At 43.2% G+C, this 6,131-nt stretch overlaps 1 long non-coding RNA gene across 1 annotated transcript; it reads right to left on the bottom strand.

The window, feature by feature from the left end:
- Positions 1 to 551: 551 nt before the first annotated feature.
- Positions 552 to 2,708, bottom strand: LOC116540266. Its single transcript, XR_004264365.1, has 3 exons — positions 2,531 to 2,708; positions 1,700 to 1,802; positions 552 to 650 (listed from the first exon to the last, which is right to left on the bottom strand). It is a non-coding gene; the product is annotated as an uncharacterized LOC116540266 (long non-coding RNA).
- Positions 2,709 to 6,131: the final 3,423 nt, after the last annotated feature.

The following is a 6,131-nucleotide window of genomic DNA, read 5'->3' as shown; positions in this document are numbered from 1 at the left end:
GGACAATCCAGTAGAAAAGGAAGCTAAGGGTATTAAAGGCAGTTCGTAGGGTAAAGAAATGTTAACACCTGAATTAATGTGAAAGCTATACCATCTCACTGAACATTAAACACAGGTTAAGAATTCATCATGTTTCCAGTGCATTTCTTGTATAACTTTGGATTTGCTAAAAACTTTAGGCAACTTCTTTTCCATATTTGGAAAGTAAAATAAAATTAAATGGAAGCTTAATCTATCAAATGTAAAATGAATGATCTGGAAAGACTGTTTCTAAAAACTCCTTCAATCCATTCAACAATGAAAGAGGCTGAATTTTTTTTTTTTTTTTTTTTTTTTGAGACAGAGTCTTGCTCTGTCACCCAGGCTGAAGTGCAGTGGTGTGATCTTGGCTCACTGCAACCTCTGCCTCCCAGGTTCAAGCAATTCTCATGGCTCAACTTTCCAAGTAGCTGGGATTACAGGCATGCACCACCATGTACAGCTAATTTTTGTATTTTTAAGTAGAGACGAGGTTTCACCACGTTGGCCAGGCTGGTTGCAAACTCCTGGCCTCAAGTGATCCACATTTCTTGGCTTCCCAAAGTGTTGGGATTACAGGCATGAGCCACTGTGTTGGACCTGAGGCTGAAAGTTCTATCAAAGCCATTTTCCTGAAAGTAATGAGGTAAAAATAGAAAACATTGAGTTAATAAAAATGAGAGAATAAGGGAGTGCTTCCATCTGCAGTGTCTTCTCTTTGCTTTTGCTTTCACATGTTACCTTATGCTGTTCCATCAGGCTAGGCTGTCAGTCTCAATCCTATGGACCACCTTTCATGGTCCAGATCAAATGGCTCCATCAATGTGACCTTATTAAGAAGTTAGTTCTGCATCTTAGTTCTAGGCCCAGCATGGCTATGGAGCACTCTGTGAATAAAAGACCTTCATCCTCCTCTCTGGGACTCAGTTACCTCATCCTTAATGTGAGGAGGTGGTTCGTCATAATATCAAGGGGTACTTTCTGTTCTAAATTGAATGAAACACTGTGTGATCAAGGGACATGGTAAGAATTGATAAACACTGGATGGCTGTTTTTACCTCCTAGGGCTAGCACCTGCTTACCCTGAGAGGGCTGGACCTCATGACTGGATAAAGAGAGTCTCTCTGTCCCACTTCTAGACAGGGCATAAGAAGTGGCTTCAGCGTTCCTTAAGCTGTCCAGTAGCTGCTCTATTATTCCTTCTCAAGGATGATCACGGAGCCGCGGCTGCAGGGCTCAGAAGGAAATCAGGGTCCTATTAGATGTTGCATTGTTGGGTCTAGGTGGTGGGAACAAGAGGAGTGGGACAGAGAATATGTGTCTCCTCCTGTAACTGAAAACTTGACATTTTCTGTACTCATGGAAGCCACTGGGAGTGGCTTGAATGCATTTTAGGCAACTTAGATGTGCAAGGAAGACCCCAAATCCAGTCATTTTCCCCTTCTTCTAACTTCTCATCCACATATTCAGATATGCCCTCAGAAAGCTCTAGGTAGTTTGGAGGCTCTGTTAGAGGGCTCAGAAAACTCTACATGCTTAAGCCTTCGCTTTTCTAGATGATGTTACTGAAATTAGTAAGAACAGAACTTATCCATGTCTGTTAGGAGTAGGACTCATCCGGGAGATGGCACAGTACTGCCTGTTCCTGAATTCCAGAAAGGAGTCAGAGAACAAAGAGTACCTGGAAGGAGGATGAAGCCGGATAAGGGAATGTGGGTAAAAGGACTCTCTTCTCTGCCCAGTTACGCAGTGTTCCAGGTGGTCAGGAACACATCTTGATAGGCCTAAAACCAAAGGACATTTGCTCCAAAATTGTATCTCCCAAAATGGATCCTCATCATGTCGTAAATTCTTTTTCTTTCAATTAATAATTTCCTTTGAAATTCAAAATAGTTGGAAATAAGGACAAGCTCCAAATATCAGGAGACATCTTCAGGCATCAGTTGGAATCATAGAAATTATGTTTGAAACAATTTGATCAAGTCAGCTATTTTCATACAATGGTAGAACGAACCCATGTCTGGGAATCAGGGAGCCAGTTCTTTTCTGGGCTTGACTTACTGAGTGAAATTAGGAAAGGCATTCCTTTCTTCAAAGGCCTGTGCAATTGTGATAAAGCAAAGAAGGAAATACATCTTTCGACAGTGATTTTATTGTTCCTTATGCCCTTCAAAGATTGTTTTGTTAATAAAATGTCAATATCTCTAGGGAGGCCATGCAGAGGCAGCAAAGTAAAATGTGTTGGGCCTCATACCTGTCTTTGAAGTCCTGGATCTCCAAGCCCTTGTCTGGTTCCAGCACTCTTTGGACAAGGCTGTCTTCCTTAGTGACAGCACCTCTCATTGCTTAGGAAGCTGGGGCAACTGGAACCCCGTATGTGCCTTTGAAACCTGATTTGTGTCTGGAGGACACATCCAATGCATGGATCACATTCAGAATTATTGCAGAGGGAAGCAATGAAATGGAAGCAAGAAAAATAGCATATTTTTAACTCACCCAAGAGATTACTCACAGTTTCTTTTTTCTGAGTTGATCTCCATCAAGTGCATTAATAATTTTTCTCTGAGTTATTTCAGTGAGCAGTTTCCAGGGGATCTTTGGCATAGTTGAAGACAATAGAAGGCAGAAGATGAGGAATGAGTAATTTCCACAACCTCCTCCCCAAGCGGTATAAAATAACTCTACCACTAAGAAATTTCTAAGCAAAACCTCACCCTCAACATAACTTGAAAACCAAGAATGCCAAAAATACAAAATACCTGTCAGTGAAAAGGAAACAAACAACAAATCCCAGTGCTGAGGACTCACTCTCCTGCCCTTTCCAGCCCCACTATGAAGCTTAAAGCTTTGCAAAATTGACCAAAACAATCAACCAACCAAACACACACACACACACACACACACACACACACACACACACACACACATACACTCACCACTGCTGAGGAAAAAGTGACATCACCAAGATGGTGAAATAGAATTCACCTAATCATGTCCCACAACAACCATAAGAATTCTACTCCCATCTAGAGTTCAAAGTCTCCCTGGATTCAGGGAGGAATGTGTGAAATGTCAGTGGAGCCCAAGACTTTAGAGATTTATTTTGAGAGTGCAGACAGACACCCAGGTGGCTGATCTGCTGAGCTTGCTCCCAGGTTCAATACTGGAAAGGGCCCAGTCCTCCCAGCGTTTGGCTACTGCACCATGTTGACTTCACGCTGCAACCAAAACCATCTGCTGAGGGGTCCAGAAGGAATTACACACACTTGGCAGAAAGGCTGCTCTGCTCACTGGCATTGTCTAAATAGTGAACCTGAAAGTTGCCATGTAGCTTTGTCCAGCCCCCATCAGCTAAAGTTTCAGCTTAGAGCTGCTTACACAACTCACAGAGAGACCCATCCATATCTCATAGGCCAGCAGTCTGAGCCTCCCAGATAGGCACGCCGTCCTTTGTCCCACAGCAGGTCCAGATGGGATCCAGTCTCAGCTCCAGCCCATATTGTCTTAGTTGGGGAACTGTCCTGTCAGTGCTAAGATCTTCTGGGAGATGTGTACTAGCCTGGACCAAAAAGACAGGCTCTTGTCACACAGCAGATCCTGAGGGAGTTCCAGCTGCACCTTTGGTCCCTCCTGCTGAAATTGAAAAACTCTCTTGTTTTTACAGGAACTTGCTGGGAGATGTGCTTACCTGTAAACAAATGACCAGGCTTTTCAGCCTCTGCCCCACAGCATATTGTGAGGGGGCCCAGTCTCAACTCTCCTTCTGACTGCAATTGAGAAACTACCACGTCTGCTAAGATCTTCTGAAACATGTGTGCCTATCTGAACCAATGACATGTACATCCATCCTCTCCCTGAGAGCAGATCCTGAGAGATCCCAGTTCTAGTTCCAGCCAACCCAGCTGCAATTGGAGAATTATCCCACTTGTTCAGGGTCCTCCCTGAAGATGTGCTTCTGCCTGAGCCAACATGACAGGTATGCCAGTTTCTGTCCCATAGTAAATCCTGAGGGGGCCAAATCTCAGCTGTGGCTTCTGGTGGTGTAGTTTAGGAATTAAGTACTTGTGTAGAAACCTTCTAGGTGATACATGCTATCTGAGTCAATGAATGGCCTTCTTGCCACAGTAGATCCCAAATGGACCTAGTCTTAACTCTAGCCACTCTCACTGCAGTTGGGAACCCATCTGCCTATGTAGAGACCTGCAAGAAATTTTATCCGTTTGGGACATGGCAACATTTTTGGACTATGATTTCTCACCAACATTCCCACATGTCCCCAGTACCCTCCTTGGATCTTCTGCAGATCCATTTAAACTGGTAGTTGCATTAACTTCAGAGCCTTACAAGACTTACAGGAAGCCTGGGCTTAGAGTGTCCTCTAGTGTTGAAATGGTTGCAGTGGTCACAGACACAGGGAACTAATTAATCAGTCTGTTTAGAATCCCTGGAAGACCCTCTGAATAAGAATAGGAGCAAACAAAGCCAGACTGTGAAGATTAAAATAAATATTGAATCCTTAAATGTGTAAACATTGTTGTACATCCACAAGCATTAAGAGCATTCAGGAAAATATAACCTGACCGAATATGACAAAATAAGATGTCAAAGACTGACCCTTAAGTCATGGAGATGTGTGATCTCTCAGACAAAGAATTCAAAATAGATGTTTTAAGGAAGCCCCACGAAGTTCCAAAAAAAAAAAAAAAAAAAAAACCCATGGAATCTGATATGGTTTGGCTGTGTCCCCACCCAAATCTCATCTTGAATGGTAGTTCCCATAATCCCCATGTGTAGTGGGAGTGACCCTCTGGGAGGTAATTGAATCATGGGAGAGTTACCTCCATGCTGTTCTTATGATTGTGAGTTCTCATGGGATCTGATGGCTTTGCAAGGGGCTTTTCCCACTTTTGCTCAGCACTTTTCCTTCCTGCCATAATGTGAATTAGGAGATGTTTGCTTCCATTTCCATCATGATTGTAAGTTGCCTGAGACCTCCCCAGCCATGTGGAACTGTGAGCCAATTAAACCTATTTCCTTTATAAATTATCCAGTCTCAGGCAGTCCTTTATAGCCGAATGACAATGGCCTAATACAGTGAATTGGTACTGAGTAGTCAGGTGCTTCTGTAAAGATACTCAAAAATGTGGAAGTGACTTTGGAACTAGGTAACAGGCAGAGGTTGGAACTGTTTGGAGGATCAGAAGAAGACAGGAAGATGTGGGAAAGTTTGTAAATTCCTAGAGACTTGTCAAATGGTTTTGAAATGCTGATAGTGATATGGACAATGAAGTTCAAGCTGAGGTGGTCTCAGACAGAGATAAGAAACTTATTGGAAACTGGAATAAAGGTGAATCTTGCTATGTTTTAGCCAAGAGACTGGTGGCATTTTGCCCCTGACCTGGAGACCTGTGGAATTTTGAACTTGAGAGAGATGATTTAGGGTATCTGGCAAAAGAAATTTCTAAGCAGCAAAGCATTCAAGATGTGGCTTGAGTGCTGTTAAAAGCATTTAGCTTTATGTATTCACAAAGATATGGTTTAGAAATGGAACTTATGTTTAAAAAGGAAGCAGAGAATAAAAGTTCAGAAAAATTTCAGCATGATGATGTGCTAAAAAAGAAAAATCCATTTTTCTGAGGAGAAATTCAAGCCACTGCAGAAATTTTTGTAAGTAATGAGGAGCCAAATGTTAATTGATTAGACAATGGGGAAAATGTCTCCAGGGCATGTCAGAGATCTTCACAGCAGCCCCTCCCATAACAGGCCTGGAGGCCTGGGAGAAAAAAATGGTTCCATGGGCCAGGCCCAGGGCTTGCTGCTTTGTGCAGTCTTCGAACTTGGTGACCTGCTTCCTGGCCATGGCTAAAAGTGGCCAAGATACAGCTCAGACCATGGCTTCAGAGGCTACAAGCTCCAAGCCTAGGCAGCTTCCAAATGTTGAGCCTGTGGGTGCACAGAACTCAAGAACTGAGGTTTGAGAACCCCCACCTAGATTTCAGAGGTTGTTCACCATAATGTCCAGGCAGAATTTTGCTGCAGGAACAGAACCATCATGGAGAACCTCTGCTAGGGCAGTGTGGAAGGGAAATGTGGGATCAGAGTCCCTACACAGA

This window comes from Sapajus apella, unplaced genomic scaffold (assembly GCF_009761245.1).
Source record: "Sapajus apella isolate SASKATOON/1434 unplaced genomic scaffold, GSC_monkey_1.0 scaffold137, whole genome shotgun sequence".
Classification (NCBI taxonomy): domain Eukaryota; kingdom Metazoa; phylum Chordata; class Mammalia; order Primates; family Cebidae; genus Sapajus; species Sapajus apella.
The sequence above is the reverse complement of the archived record's forward strand: the minus strand, read 5'-3'. Positions and strand labels throughout refer to the sequence as shown.